Source organism: Pseudorasbora parva, chromosome 11, assembly GCF_024679245.1.
Source record: "Pseudorasbora parva isolate DD20220531a chromosome 11, ASM2467924v1, whole genome shotgun sequence".
Classification (NCBI taxonomy): domain Eukaryota; kingdom Metazoa; phylum Chordata; class Actinopteri; order Cypriniformes; family Gobionidae; genus Pseudorasbora; species Pseudorasbora parva.
The window spans coordinates 5,191,226-5,207,851 of NC_090182.1; positions in this window are offsets into that span (position 1 = coordinate 5,191,226).

Sequence of the window (16,626 nt, forward strand, 5' to 3'; positions counted from 1 at the left end):
AGATTGGGAGACCGACAGCTCTTTGACAGTGGAGGGGGTTGGCCAGGACTGGACGGCTTCCACCTTCCCCTCGTCCATCCGGATGCCACTGCGGTCAATGTTATACCAGAGGAACTGCACAGAGGGCTGATGGAATGAACATGTCTTGGCTTTCATGTAGAGGTGGAAGCTCTTAATACGTTTTAGGACCTCCGCAACGTGTCGGCGATGTTCGGCCAGGCTCCGGGAGTAGATCAGGATGTCGTCAATGTAGACCAGAACAAAATAACGGAGAAACTCCCAGAGCACGAAATCCCGGAATATGGAGGGGGCATTGGCGAGTCCATACTGGATGACCAGGTATTCATTGTGGCTGGTGGGTGTGACAAAGGTGGTCTTCCACTCGTCCCCCTCATGTATTCGGATGAGGTTGTACACGCTGCGGAGGTCCAACTTCTTGAACACAGTGGCACCACGGAGATGTTCCAGGGCAGCTGGGTCGAGAGGAAGGGGGTACCTGAATTTGACAGTGATGTTGTTAAGTGCCCGGTAATTGATGCAAGGCCGCAAGCCTCTGTCATTTTTTGCCACGAAGAAGCAGCAGGGGAAGTGGATGGACGGATGTAGCCTTGCTCCAGTGCCTTCTTGATGTACTCTTCCATGGCATTCTCCTCCGGTAGTGTGAGATGATAGATATTTCCTTTGGGCACTGGTTCACCGGGCGGCAGATCAATGACACAGTCCCATGGCCGATTGGGAGGCAGCTTGGAAGCCCGTTGGGGACAGTAGACGTCACTGAATGGGGCATAACAGGAAGGGACATCCACTGAACGTCGCTCAACTGGACTCTTGATGGACGTGGCACAGACATGGAGGAGAGGGACGTAACAGTGGAGATGGGAAGCAGTCCAGGAAACAGGTGTCGCCCCACTTCAGGACTCCTCCCGTCTTCCAGGAGATGACTGGTCTATGCTGCTCTAGCCATGGGCACCCTAAGATAATTTCAGTGGTGGATTCCTCCAAAACCAGCAGATGTAAACGTTCCATGTGGAGGATATCAACTTGAATGCAGATAGGGCCCACAGAGCGACTGACCTGCCTCCGACTGAGGGGTTTTCCTGTTATCGATTGGATCTGGTAGATAGCTGGAGTGGCGGTCATGTGGCGTTTGAGCTGGCGGCAGAGGGTCCCCGAGATGAAATTGCCGGCTGACCCTGAGTCAAGGAGGGCATTAACTGGAAGGGAAATAACAGCAGCAGTAAGGTTTACAGTAGTGGTGAGTGGTTTCATTTTCTGAAGGGAAGGAATGATCGCACTCACCATAGAACGCGGAGGACGGACGGTGCATTCAGAGTTGTAATGCCCAGGGAGACCACAATATAAACAGAGACCCTGGGTCAGCTGCCTCTGCCGCAGTCAGTCTTGAATTGTCCAGTTGAATGGCCTCGCTGACTGGTCTGGAGAGCTGACACCATCTGGTCGGCGGAGGTATGGAGAGAATGATGGCTGGCCCTGGTGTTCTTCGATACACGACTGCATACGAGTCGCGAAGCAGATGGAGAGTTGAATGAACCATTCTAGCCCGATGGTATCCTCGTATTCAGCGACATGCAGCCACACTCGAGGATCCAGACCCGCACTCGAGGATCCGGACCACAAGGATTCCGCCCAACGGAGCACTACCAGATAGCTGTAAACTGTGATGAACCTTGGCGCGGTCATGTGGGTAGGCCTACAGGTGCTGCTGCATCTCCTGGACCAGCATGCATTGAAGTAGAAACCCGTTGCAATCCTTCGCCGAACCAGTGTAGGGCACCAGTCTGGCCATGGGACTGGCGCACTCCGTCGGCGAAGAAGAAGCAGTGTTGTTTCCGGAAGTGCTCGCTGGTGAAGGTGCAGGTACGCTGGTGGGAAGACGAGCTCTTGGAATGGATCCAGGGTGCTCATCCAAGTGTGTGCGCTGTTGGTCCGGTCTTCTGTTACAAACAGAAAGGACATGGAGAACTGGGAACAGTGAAACACAGAATTTATTTAACACAACCAGGATATGAGCGAAAGAGGTGACTGATGGCAAGTCGAATCCAAGGAGATTGACACAAGGGTAATACTGTACGTCTCTGTTGTAGGTGTTTGGCAGATTGGGAGACTGGAGCGATGGAGCAATGGAGACAGGGAGCCAGGAGACAAGATGAGGAGACACTCGGGAGACAAGGAGGCACAGGTAAGTATGCAGGTGAGTCCGTGGAAGCAAGCATCAGCATGAGCGTGTGCAAACGAGACCGGACAGTGACTGTGCAAAGCTTGAATTTGTTCGCAATGTCTGAAAATGTTGTCCTCCCGTCCTTGTAGTTTTAGATTCAGATCATTTAGAACAGAAAATATGTCAGCAAAATAGGAAAGGGTTAAAAGCCATTTCTCATCACTGAATGAGTTTACGAGAGGTGACAGTTTCTCAGTCAGAAAAGCATGTATTTCATCTTTCAATTCGTACACTCGGCTGACCACCCTGCCTTTCGACAGCCATCTGTATGATAGAGTAAATGTTTGTACTCGGCTCCCATTTCAGTACACATAGCCTCGAAAAGTCGGCTATTAAGAGCGCTGCCTTTTATGAAGTTCACAACTTTGACAATGTCTCTCATCACTACTTCAAGCTCAGGGGGGATTCCTTTTGATGCCAAAGCTTCACGATGAATAAAACAATGATGCCAAACAAATGTTCTGTCCGGCTGCATCCTTAATCCTTCTGACAACTCCGCTATTTTTGCCAGTGAGGTTGGCCGCCCCGTCACTGGTGATACCTTTGCAATTGGCCCAATCCAGACCGCATTTTGTCATGAAAGTATTTAACTCTTCAAATATATGTGCTCCTGGTGTGCTAGAAGGCAATGTTAGGCAGCACAGAAGATCTTCAACAAATTCTCCTTGCCAAATGTACCGGACATAAACGAGTAATGTAGCGCTGGATGCAATGTCTGTGCTCTCATCCAGCTGAATAGCAAAATCCTTTGCTGACTTCAGTCTCGCTATGAGCTGTTCTTCTAAATTCTGGGCAATATCCCCAATTCGACGTGACACCGTATTGTCACTAAGAGGAATTAGTTTTAGCTTTTCAGATGCATTTTCATGCAGAACTGTATTAACTATGTCCAGTGCAGCAGGCAATATTAATCTCTCTGCAATTGTATGTGGCGCTTTTTCTTTGGCAACAAGATATGAAACTTTATAAGATGCCAAATGCAATTTCTAATTGTTTGTTACACTTCTGCTGAGTACCTGAGCTGATGACTGAATTTCTTGAGCCTTCCTCTGAAAAAAAGCTAATGGTTTGTCCACCAGATCGGCATGTTGCGTATTTAAATGTCTTTCCAATTTCCCCGGTTTCAAACTTTCATTTGCCAACTTTTCACTGCATATTACGCACATTGGTATTGCAGCATCGCTTGCTTTGGAACAGTTGACAAACCCAAACTTCAAAAACTAATTTATATGGTCTTACTCCAGATTTCTTCTTTTTCTTTGCTGGGAAAGTAGGCCTACTGCAACGCTGTTCACATGCATCGCCTTCGTTATCATTCCTGCTAATCTCCGCTGTTTGCGGCAGGGTTGGACAGCTGACTGCGTTTTCTGCAGCTTCATTTGAAGGGGGTGTCGGGGTCTCGGTGTCAGGCCCTCTTTTTCTTGTGAAAAAATCATAAATGGTTCCTTTTGACTTTGGCTTGCTCATGTTCAGCATAAAATAAATGAAAGATGGGCTACTAATTTCACGCTACCGAAGATTTTGCATAATCTGAGTGGGGGGAGGAAAATGGCTGCATCAATAACAAAATTGAATGGTTTTCAGTGTGTTTCTGTTCAAAGTTATTATTACTACTATTATTAATATTAGTAAACTGTATTAATTATTTTAGCTATTTAAAAAAAAAAAAATCATACTGGCGACCCATTTTTTTATTCTCACGACCCACTCGAGGGTCGCGACCCAGGGTTTGAAAACCACTGAACTACAGAGAGCATTCAAAGAACACTCTTTATAATGTTCGGATTGGTCAATCACACGTTTGAATGACGCTGCTCATTATGCTCAACAGAAGCTCTTACTGTATTCATGTCGATGTCGTGTTTGCTGTTAGCTGTGGTGAAAGCATTTTGTGAGAGAAATAACGTTGCAAAGTTCACTCGTTTATTCAGAGCTCTCAGAGACAAACAAAATAAACTTGCGCTCTCATGAGCCCCTTTCACACTGCGATTCCGGCAAATACACGGATAATGCGACCCGGCATTTGTTCCCGGGCCGCTAGATTTGGTCCATTCACACTGCCAGCGAAATACCGTAATATGTGCGCTTTCACACACAACCCGCAACGGTCCCGGGTCGAGTTGACACGTGACATCCTGATGTGACGTATAACGGCGAGCGATCTCAGCTTCAGCGCGGATAGTAAGGAGCTCCGTGGTCTCGACTTGTGTCCAGTTTGCACACATTTCTGCTTGTTTAAATTTAGTTTCTTTTGTATACGAACACTCTCTGCGTTTAAAACACCGACGAGCTCTTCTGGCACTGCAGGGTTGTATAATTGAAAAAACAAGCTCTAGGAGTCGCACGATAACTACGTACACGTTGCGGCATTAGTTTTGGCTTTTGTTCACACAGCGCTCGTCCCGGATTGAATCCCGCAATATTACTAGGTCCCCGACCCGGGTCGAATTTGGTAATCAATCCCGGGACGTGGTTGCTTTCACACAGAAGGCGACCCGGCAATGCCTTGGGAATATTGCGGGTCCGACGTGCAGTGTGAAAGGGGCTAAAAACTCTGTACAATAACACAACCTCAGCAATCTTTCCCCAGCGCCGTCTCTCTCTCTCTCTCTCTCTCTCTCTCTCTCTCTCTCTCTCTCTCTCTCTCTCTCTCTCTCTCGACAGGCAGCGCTCTTCTCCGCCTGACTAAACCACGCCCCCTCTTCATTTCAAATGTAAAGATGTCAGCTAATCACAGCAGTGGGTGTTTTTACTGAAGACTCACAGCAGACACGCCTCTTGAAACAGAGCATTCCAAACAGAGGGCTAATATCAGTATAGAAAAAATGCCTTTTATTTCTAAATTATGACATTTTTTGATGTAAAAACCATACTAACAATATAAGCACACCCCAAGACACATTATAAAACAATAAAACAACCCATGACATGGGACCTTTAATCCCACTCTTTCAACTCGCAAATAAAACAATTTAGTTTTTTTCCACTTCCCTGGTGATGGTCTCGATGGGTGCATCTCAATCATCTCACTAGTTCAGTAGTCAGGGCACTGATCAGGGAGTCAGCCCATTGACTTATGTCCTAATCAGTGCCCTGACTAGTGGACTAGTGAGATGATTGAGACGCGCCCGATCTCCAGGGAGAAGTTTTGCTTCTTTGCCATCTTCCTTGTATTCATGGCGTAAAATGAGGGCGTGCGGGAGGCGGAGACTTGAATATATAGGGGCGTGTTATTCTAATGACGATCGCTTTCAGCCGTGGCATTTATCAAGGGCAGGTATTGAGTACACCTGGATTGCAGAGGTGCGCACAGCTTCATAAATCAGGCGGTGAGAGGAGTGTAAGCATAATCTTACACCAACATACACCGTTTCTACGCAAGATTGATAAATGAGGGCCAATGTGAATGGAAATTGATAGATTCATAAAAGATATTCACTGTATGAGCAAAAGACAATGTAGAGAATTAGCTCTGAGGAGAAATATTAATAATTGTTCATAACTCATTATGATTAATTATGAATATTTGAATCAGTTAAATAGATTAATTTGATGTAGCTACATTTATATTGCAATCAATCAATCAGTTCATTTTGTGAACGTTCTGTAAAAAATGTATAATCTTCCCAACTCAAAATTTTCTAGTGACTGGTCACATCTAAAATTTTCAATTGGCCCAAGTGAAATTCTGTAAATGTAATTTTATCAATTGTAGCAATAGTCTGTTAACATTGGCTCAATGAGAAATAATTCATTAAAACAATTGAAAAGAAATTAGTTTACCAACCCATGTTATTGGCCCAATTGTACATTTTAAATTGTAGTAGCATTCCTTTTTAGTTTGACCTAAACTAAAAATGTATTTTGGTAAATTTATAAGCAACTTCACTGTATTGTTTATTCACCGTTGCCCCAAAAGAAATATATTAAACACTCAAGCCACTACCACATGTTATTTAATACATTTTATTAAATCTACAACAGTATTGTGAAAATACCTTAAATGGTAAATACACAGTAGACCTTAGTAGATAAAAATCTTAAAAAGATAAAAATCATGCAATTCAGGATTCTTAGATGCACAAAACTCATTAGACCTTAGATCTTACATTAACAAAACCACAAATATTTTAAAAACATGTATTATCAGTTTTCAGAGAAATTTTACTGCCATTTTGGTATTTAGGTACTACATTTATGAAACGGCACTAACAATATTAAACATTTAAATAATTTAAAATATTATGTTAATATTTGCTAAAGTGCAAAAAAGTCAACACAACATAAAATGCAAGTAACAGGAGAGGGCTACTTTAAATATTCAGTGTAAATTTACTTGAATTTTTGTAAAACATTTCCAAATATTTGAGCATGCCAAAGAGGACAATGAACGCACCATAGACCGTAAAAAATATGGACGACGCGACATCATCCGTTTCCGCTTGCCCGAGTTGAAGCTTTCAGGCGGCCTGCACGGCGCTGACATCTTGGGACAGAGTCTGCGCAGTAGAGAGCAGGAAGTAGAGCAGAAAGTACAGTCGGGACATTAAAAGCCCGTCCACACTCACAGATGCAGAACAATTAATTATGTTGGTGTGAAATAAACAGTTATGGAAATGTAGAAATTAAAGCTAAAGCTCCAATCTGCTCCCAAAAAAGTCTGTTAGTGCCTCAGTGACAACTTCACGCAGAGAAGACGTCGATCTCAGCTGTCAATCATGACGTCACATCGGAGAGGGATCTTGAAGTGGAACTGTTGCTGCTCACCACTTAAAGAATTCCCATTTTCATTCCAACTTTGTGATGCTCCAATGCCTCTGAACTCTGTAAAAAGTATAAAATAGCAATATTAATACCGAAACTTAACAAATCCAGAACAATACAGAACATCTTCATTTCCCCATATTCTCGCTATATTATCTGAAGACTAAAATATGTTTTATTTGTCTGTGGTACAATTCGAAAGAGACTCGAATCTGGATCGGCATGAGGGTGTGTAATTAATGACATAATTTTCATTTTGGAGTGAACTAACCCTGTATTGTCACAACTCTACTGGTCAGCTTACAAGGAAGGAATTTGATCAAGGAAACTCAAGCATGCTTGCTCGAAATATTAGAACCGACCAGGTTCTCGCATACCTAGTGTCTCATACATTTAACACAATCACAATATAATTTGATAAAGTTATTTAGTTCAATAAATAGTAAATGAGATATTAGTATCGGGCTAAATTAGTTTATGAAAGGCTAAAGGCGTGAATACAATTTTATTCTGAAAATTACAATGTTATGTAGTCTATGGAAAATATTGTAGCGCACAGACTCTTCATTGTGAAATTGCTGTTTGTTTTGCACCGGCAGTGATGGGGTTAACAAAGTAAGTTCGGAGGGCCGGCGGGACAGTCTTCATCTCATAGACTGTCTTCGTTCTAATTAAAAGTTCGGAAATAGAGCTTCCCTTGTCTGTCATTTTTCAGACATTACAATATAGCTACTATGTCCTCCTCCATTAAAACAGTCGGAGAGTCGTTAATTCGTTTAACCTGCTAACGTTAGTGTACTGGCCGCAGTAGTGTAACATTAATGCCCATTTTTTTACGGTTTTATGCTGAAACATTGGGTGCGTTTACATGCACACCAAAGCTGATAACTCCAAAAAAATCTGCTTATTGAAATAACCAGTTTTCCCCGTTTAAATGCAAACCAGTAAACGGACAACGCAATTAAACCGCGTTTACATGAACATTTATAAACCGGGTTATTTCCTTGTAGTGCCGTCAAAAATAATAATGTCTGTATGTTACGTCAGTTGTGATATTAAAGGGGGGGTGAAACTCAGTTTCAGTCAATCTCATGTCTATCTTGAGTACCTATAGAGTAGTATTGCATCCTTCATATCTCCGAAAAGTCTTTAGTTTTATTATATTTATAAAAGAAATATAGGCTGTACCGAGTCTTTCCGGAAAAAACCGAGCGCCTGGAGGCGTATCGTGTGGGCGGAGCTAAAGAATGATGAATGTGCACAAAGCGGTGACGTCCTCAAGCGTGGAGAAACCCATCTATCTCAGCTAATACAGATAATGATCCACAATCAAATCTGAGGCAGAAATAAATTGAACACGAGAAACGGCAACATCAGGCGTCCATCTCTGTGGTATGGACTGTATTTAGGGGCCTCTGTGTGTCTTTACTCACGGTTTATGAGGACATGATTCGGTTTATGGACTATTGTATGTGACTAAGTTAGACCGTAGAAGTAGCAAGCAAAACGGTTTTGCACGTCAGAGTCAGACTAGTGTAACGTTATACAGAACAACAATGGAGTAACCGTTAGCGGATTTGAATGACGAAGCACGCGATCGTATCGTTTACTGATGTTTACTCATGCGACGGTAGCCAATAGCAGAGACATTTGAAGCAGTTTTACTCACCGGCTGCTTCCAAAGCAGGACCGAACCTTTATCGCTGGGACCGCTCTGTCAAAAACACACTTCTTTAGTATGATTTGGTGAAGTCCTGTGACAGCAGTGGCGTGGAAATCCACTTTGAGACGCGACTGAAGCGATGCCTTGAAGCTTCCCGTCATTTCTGCGTTCAAATCGGTTCAAATGCAGCGCTGCCTTCCCGGAATGCTGTGCTGAAGTCGCTCGACGTCACCCATAGGAATAAAGTGGAGCGCGGCGCGCGACATAAGTGTTCACGGACGACTGGATCTGCAGCTGAGAGACTGTTTTCGGCGTGCATTTCCTCTCTCTCGCTCTAGTCACACGCGCACGCACCCTACCGGGAGAAGAGCCCGTATGGCCCATACAAGGACCTTCCGTTCTATTAACGTCAAGTCGACCCATACTCGAAAAAAACTCTCCGAAACTTGTGAGAAACCGGAAGGAGTATTTTTAACACAAAAATACTCTATCAAACGTCCAACATTAGTTTTTGAAATTTTGTCTATGTTTAGGATGGGAATCCAAGTCTTTAACAGTGTAAAAAGCTCAGTATGCATGAAACAGCATTTCACCCCCCCCTTTAAATAAAGCGTGCACCGTGTCAGCTGGAGATTTACGGCTCATATTATCCCATATGCAGTTATGCAGCGTTTTGACTGAACCTCTTCTACTTCTGCTGCATGTGATGAGAATAACACATCTTTACCATTTTCTGTGTCTTAAACGAGTCTGCGTTTATGATATGTCCTTATTTCATGCAAAACGCTAGCTCACTCTGTCTGAATGCGTTTAAATCTGCTCTAAATTTGCGTCTTTGTCACCTATCACACATGCGCACTTCAATAAGCCGACAGAAAGCAGGTTAATGTGTTTACATGCAGCGCGAAATCAGGGTAAGAGGCAAAAAACTACCTGTTCCGACCGGTTTATGCTCACGCCGTTTATGACCTTATTTCAATTAAAAGAAAACAGGTTACCGCGTTTAGATGACTATGCTCATTTTCGGCTTATTGGACATTATCGGCTTAAAAACGTGCGCACCCAGTGAGACCTGCACTCGGTTTAACGTAAACAAGACTTAATAAATACATATTTCAGTACTCACCATAACTTAAATGAAGAACAATCAGTTTGGAAATGATGTCTGAACTTCTGTCGTCGTACTTCAGCATCGACTCCTGAGTCTCCTCACTCTCCCGCGCACATACATTTGAATCCACGTTGGATCCAACGGTGGTGCATGCGTTTTTTTTTCTCCGCAAGGCTTGTTCGGCAAACACAGATTTTTCACTTTTACTTGATGAATTGGCTGAACACAATTTGTTATTTTGTTGAGTGAATCTATTTTTTTATTTTACCTGTACACCATAAGCTAAAATTACCCCAATGCATCTTTTTGTTTGGGGATAATTATTTGAAAGCAATTTGTTGAGTCAATATTTAATTGTCAGTTTCCACAATTCTTCAATAATTTTTTTTTTTTACAGTGTACTTAATTCTAAGAAAAGGATACTTTACATGGCTACAGAAAAAGTATTCTTCCTTTGTATTTACATAAGCGCTTAGAGCGCATAACCAGATCGATCATTTAAGGAACAATTTGTTTGCAGACAGGGAGTCAGAACCAAACATATATTGTCCACAAACTTTAATATCTATATCATGAACAAGATCGAACAGACATGACATGCATACATACACAAAACATTCATACCAAGGGGTGAAGTAAAAGTGGTTAGAAGAACCGGGTCAGTACAGATGGATGAAGTCTAAAGAGTCTAAAACCTTGAGAGAAACCATCGGTGACTACAAGCCCCTTTGTCTGAACAATGCCGTTTACAGTTTTACTCACTACACAGCAATTTGTTGTGTGTACGATACTTGCATATGGCTTGAGAAGACTGTCCGGGCGGAAATCGCAGGAGAAAGTTTGATGGTTTGGTCTGATGGTTTTTACCACGCACGATTCCTTCCGTGGTGAGTGATGGAACGACGGTGAACTCTGATGGTCGAAGAAGGTCCACATGAAGTGTTGGGGCCTGCTGGCACAATGGCTGTGTGTGGGCCTCGGGTTTCTGGTCCCACACAGCACATGGCTCTGTGTATGGAGGCCCTCCCTGCTCGGAGGGCCTGCATTGCGTGGCCTGGCTCAAGGGCCAGCCACGATGACATGTTGGTTCAGCCAGAGAGAGAGAAGAGAGAGGGAGGGCATCTGAGCGCCTCTCTTTTTAAGGTTTGGGAGTAGTCACACCCTCCTGAGATAGACTTGACCAATGAGATTGTTGGAATTTTCCAAGCGGGAAATTCCTCTGGAGATTTTATGGCTCTTTTTAACCAAGACTCTTTAACTACAGACCTTCAGCAATTCTCCTTTGCTGATCTCTCCTTAGTCTCGGAGTCGGTTGACTTCTACAACAAGTCTCTGAGTAGCCTTCTAGATCTTCATGCACCTGTCATAACTAGAATGGTCACCTTCTCGCGCTCAGCACCCTGGTACACCAGCGAACTGTGGAAGTTGAAGACGGTTGGGCGTGTACTTGAGAGGCGTCTCAAGCTCTCAGGACTCACTGTTCATAGGCAAGCCTATAGAGATCATCAGAAGGCCTACGCAAGGTCCTTGAGAGATGCTCAGTCACAGTTCTACTCTTGCATCATCAACAATAACCCTGGAAACTCCAAGAAGCTTTGAGAGAGGTGCAATAAGTTCATGACCTTTTTTAGGAGCAAAGTAGACAACATCCACTTGCTTCTATCTAGCACCTCCGCTCTGCCTGTCCCAACTGTTGATCCACAGCCTGGGACCTTCCAACATCTCTGCTGCTTCTCCATCATCACACAGCTTGAGGTTGAGGACATCATCAGAAAAATGAAGCCATCCACCTGTGCACTGGATCCTTTTCCTACAGCCTTGGTAAAATCTAACCTCTGTGTCTTAAGTCCCCTAATAACCAAGACATTAATCATTAATCATTCCCTCCAGGCTGGCTTTGTTCCTTCATCATAACAATCATAACAATCTTAATGAGAAATTTCAGTCTGGTTTCCGCTCAGGACACAGCACAGAAACAGCTTTGGTCAGGGTCACAAACGATCTTTTGATGGCGGCAGATGCTGGTTCCCCATCCCTTCTCATCCTCCTGGACTTAACTGCAGCTTTCGATACAGTTGACCATAACATCCTCCTTCACCGTTTACATTCCACCATCGGTCTCTCTGACTCGGTCCACAACTGGTTTTCTTCTTATCTCACTGGGAGAACTGAATATGTTGTATTAGGAAAAACTACATCCCTGTCACACAATGTAACCTGCGGTGTCCCTCAAGGCTCTGTGCTCGGACCCACACTGTTCATACTCTACATGCTCCCCCTTGGCCGTCTCATCAACCGGCATGGGATTTCTTTTCACTGCTATGCTGATGACACTCAACTTTACCTCAGGACAAGTTCATCTCCCTCTGCTGACCTCATACCATCCACTTTGATCACTTGCCTGGATGAGATAAAGGCGTGGATGAAGCAAAACTTTCTGCAGCTAAACAGCTCCAAGACTGAAGCTATCCTAGTTGGCACTCCACTTCAGGTCCAGAAGTCTGTTATGACCAGCATTGCTTTCTCTGATCAGGTCATTCCACTTTCCACTTCAGTCACCAATCTTCAGTCAGAATGGAATCACAGCTTACTTTTTTGTCCATGCCTTTATCTCCTCCAAGCTGGACTACTGCAATGCGCTCCTTATCGGCATCCCTAACAAAAATCTCCAGAGGCTGCAGTGTATTCAGAACAGCGCTGCTAGGATCCTCATGAGGGTGCGCAAATACGACCATATCACCCCCATTCTAAAATCACTCCACTGGCTTCCTGTGTCGTTCAGGATCGAGTACAAGATCTCTCTCCTTACCCACCAGTGCATCCATGGTGATGCTCCCTCCTATCTTAAGGAACTCCTCACCACACAAACAGCCACTCGTAACCTCCGCTCTGTTTCTGTTTCGTCTTAAAACTCCCTCGACCAATCTCCGTACTATGGGAGATCGGGCCTTCTGCTCTGCAGCCCCCAGTCTGTGGAATGCTCTCCCTGACCACCTGCGGACTCCACAGACTATAGATGCTTTTAAGCGTGGTCTTAAAACCCACCTTTTTAGCAGAGCTTTTAATTGACTTGTTACTTCTTTATATTTTCAGTTTTATTTATTTTATTTTATTAGTTTACTTATTTATTTATTGTTGTTGATTGTTTTTAATTCTGTAGCACTTTGAGATTTTGTTTAATATGAAGTGCATTATAAATAAAATGTATTATTATTATTATATAACCGGCGTGAGAGCAACGAGGCTGAACGTGTTGGCATAGTAACGTGATACTTCCTGTCTGTGTGTCCTACGAAGGACGTCTCGTTTAATTCTGATTGAGGACACTTCGTATACTGCATCCAACACAGGACCTGTCCTCTGGAGGACGCAGCCTTCGAAATTTAATGAAATGAGACGCAGCTACACACTTTAAAAAAAATTAAAAATAAATGTGACGCAGTTAAAATGCAGTGATATGTTGTGTAAACTGAGAGAGTGGGTTTATGTAATTTCATACAGAAGTTAATGTATTAGTTTATCGTGTATGTGTTTATGAGGTACATACTCGGGACTGTCTGTGAAGCACTTGTTATTCACGAGTGACTTGGATTAACCGGAGACTGAGCTCCTCCGGCTGTGTTGGATTCGAGACCCAGTAGCGCTTCAGGAAATCCTGAAAGTTCGCCTGGCATCGCTGGATTCCCCGATCGGGACCGCATGATGAGGCTGAAGATTACCTGGTGCAGGACGATCTTTTCCTTCATCTCACTCTCTTTGAGGATCCGGGGTTGGTTGGACTGTGATGTGAGCGTGACAATCGTGAGTAATCGTTTCCATTATTGTTGGCTCCAGTAAGAGTGAAGCGGCAACATTATTTTTTCTGCCATGACGCACATGAGCGTTGTTCAGGCCTGCACCGTATTTTATTTCTTGCGGGACTATCTTTGAGTTTGATACATTTCCAAAAGTCTGGGCCCAGTGAAGTTTGATAATTGACTGAAAAGAAATATAAAGGATGTGAAAGTGCTGAATATACACAACCAATTGTTTGAGTATCGTGAGTAAAGTTATTCACTGTTATTTAAACCCTGGTTGAAGGTTCATTTAGTACATTTCAAGTAAAACGGACACTATACAGTCTTGTTCAAAATAATAGCAGTACAATGTGACTAACCAGAATTATCAAGGTTTTTAGTATATTTTTTTATTGCTACGTGGCAAACAAGTTACCAGTAGGTTCAGTAGATTCTCAGAAAACAAACAAGACCCAGCATTCATGATATGCACGCTCTTAAGGCTGTGCAATTGGGCAATTAGTTGAAAGGGGTGTGTTCAAAAAAATAGCAGTGTCTACCTTTGACTGTACAAACTCAAAACTATTTTGTACAAACATTTTTTTTTCTGGGATTTAGCAATCCTGTGAATCACTAAACTAATATTTAGTTGTATGACCACAGTTTTTTAAAACTGCTTGACATCTGTGTGGCATGGAGTCAACCAGCTTGTGGCACCTCTCAGCTGTTATTCCACTCCATGATTCTTTAACAACATTCCACAATTCATTCACATTTCTTGGTTTTGCTTCAGAAACAGCATTTTTGATATCACCCCACAAGTTCTCAATTGGATTAAGGTCTGGAGATTGGGCTGGCCACTCCATAACATTAATTTTGTTGGTTTGGAACCAAGACTTTGCCCGTTTACTAGTGTGTTTTGGGTCATTGTCTTGTTGAAACAACCGTTTCAAGGGCATGTCCTCTTCAGCATAGGGCAACATGACCTCTTCAAGTATTTTAACATATGCAAACTGATCCATGAACCCTGGTATGCGATAAATAGGCCCAACACCATAGTAGGAGAAACATGCCCATATCATGATGCTTGCACCTCCATGCTTCACTGTCTTCACTGTGTACTGTGGCTTGAATTCAGAGTTTGGGGGTCGTCTCACAAACTGCCTGTGGCCCTTGGACCCAAAAAGAACAATTTTACTCTCATCAGTCCACAAAATGTTCCTCCATTTCTCTTTAGGCCAGTTGATGTGTTCTTTGGCAAATTGTAACCTCTTCTGCACATGCCTTTTTTTAACAGAGGGACTTTGCGGGGGATTCTTGAAAATAGATTAGCTTCACACAGACGTCTTCTAACTGTCACAGTACTTACAGGTAACTCCAGACTGTCTTTGATCATCCTGGAGGTGATCATTGGCTGAGCCTTTGCCATTCTGGTTATTCTTCTATCCATTTTGATGGTTGTCTTCCGTTTTCTTCCACGTCTCTCTGGTTTTGCTCTCCATTTTAAGGCATTGGAGATCATTTTAGCTGAATAGCCTATCATTTTTTGCACCTCTTTATAGGTTTTCCCCTCTCTAATCAACTTTTTAATCAAAGTCGCTGTTCTTCTGAACAATGTCTTGAACGACCCATTTTCCTCAGCTTTCAAATGCATGTTCAACAAGTGTTGGCTTCATCCTTAAATAGGGGCCACCTGATTCACACCTGTTTCTTCACAAAATTGATGACCACAGTGATTGAATGCCACACTGCTATTTTTTTGAACACACCCCTTTCAACTAATTCAACTAATTGCCCAATTGCACAGCCTTAAGAGCGTGCATATCATGAATGCTGGGTTTCATTTGTTTTCTGAGAATCTCCTGAACCTACTGGTAACTTGTTTGCCACGTAGCAATAAAAAATATACTAAAAACCTTGATTATTCTGGTTAGTCACATTGCACTGCTATTATTTTGAACAAGACTGTATATGAACATTCGTGTATTTTGAACATTAGATTCTTTACTCCTTTTATCTGTTTAAATTGACATTTTGTGAGTTTACTGTTTTATTAATTTTCCTTGAGAAAGTCTAGCAGTGAATCTTAATGAACACAGGGACCTGTAGATACAAAGACATATAGAGCGCTACACCCATGATGCTCAAGAGCGACGTAAATAAAGAAAAGACGTTCCACATGTGAGCGAGACATGGCCATGTACTGTGTGCTTTTTTGAAAGATATTATAGGATATATTATATGGTGTCAGAAGTGAACCTTAAGAATAGGTTACACAGAACCGCATGCAGGAGAGAAACCAAAGCATGGCTGTGGCAACACTACAGATCTCACATCCGGAGCAGTTTGACTTCAATTCGGCGGATTACCAAGATGGATCAGACGGTTCGAGCACTTTCGTCTAGCATCAGAACTGAGTGGAAAACCTGAGGAATACCAAATCAACTCTTTGTTATATGCCATGGGAGACGCACAGACGATATCTTTACACTATTACCGCTGAGCGAGTCAGAGAGAAAGAGAGACGACTGTGTGGTGGAAGCATTTAGACAGTAATGTGTCGGCATAATGCCAATTAAACTGCAGAGTTTTATAACATCAGTTCACAACCTGGCAGACCCTTAAACAGACATGGGGACTTGAGACTTGGTGACTTGGACTCGAGTCGCTATTTTTATGACTTGTGACTTGACAAAATAGAAAATACTTGAGACTTGACTCGAACTTGGAAGTTAAAGACTCGGGACTTGACTTGACTTGAGACACGATGACTTGAATGACTTGAGTGTTAATCACATCATGTTGTCAGTTTGAATTTAAAATATATAAATTATTTAATAAACATAAAGTTGGGCCAGCTGGAGTGCAGACTGAGAACAGCGCTGTCATGACTGGATCACGACACTATCATCAGTCAAGCCCTCTCGTATGTTACGCACACCATGCCCACTTATCAGATATCACATCAACATGTCAGCCAGAGGGAAACCATGCGGGGGTCATCATCGCTTTCGGCTTCAACAATTATTCGCAAGATGGCAAAAGACGAACGTTGCGCGTTGCAAGACATGCA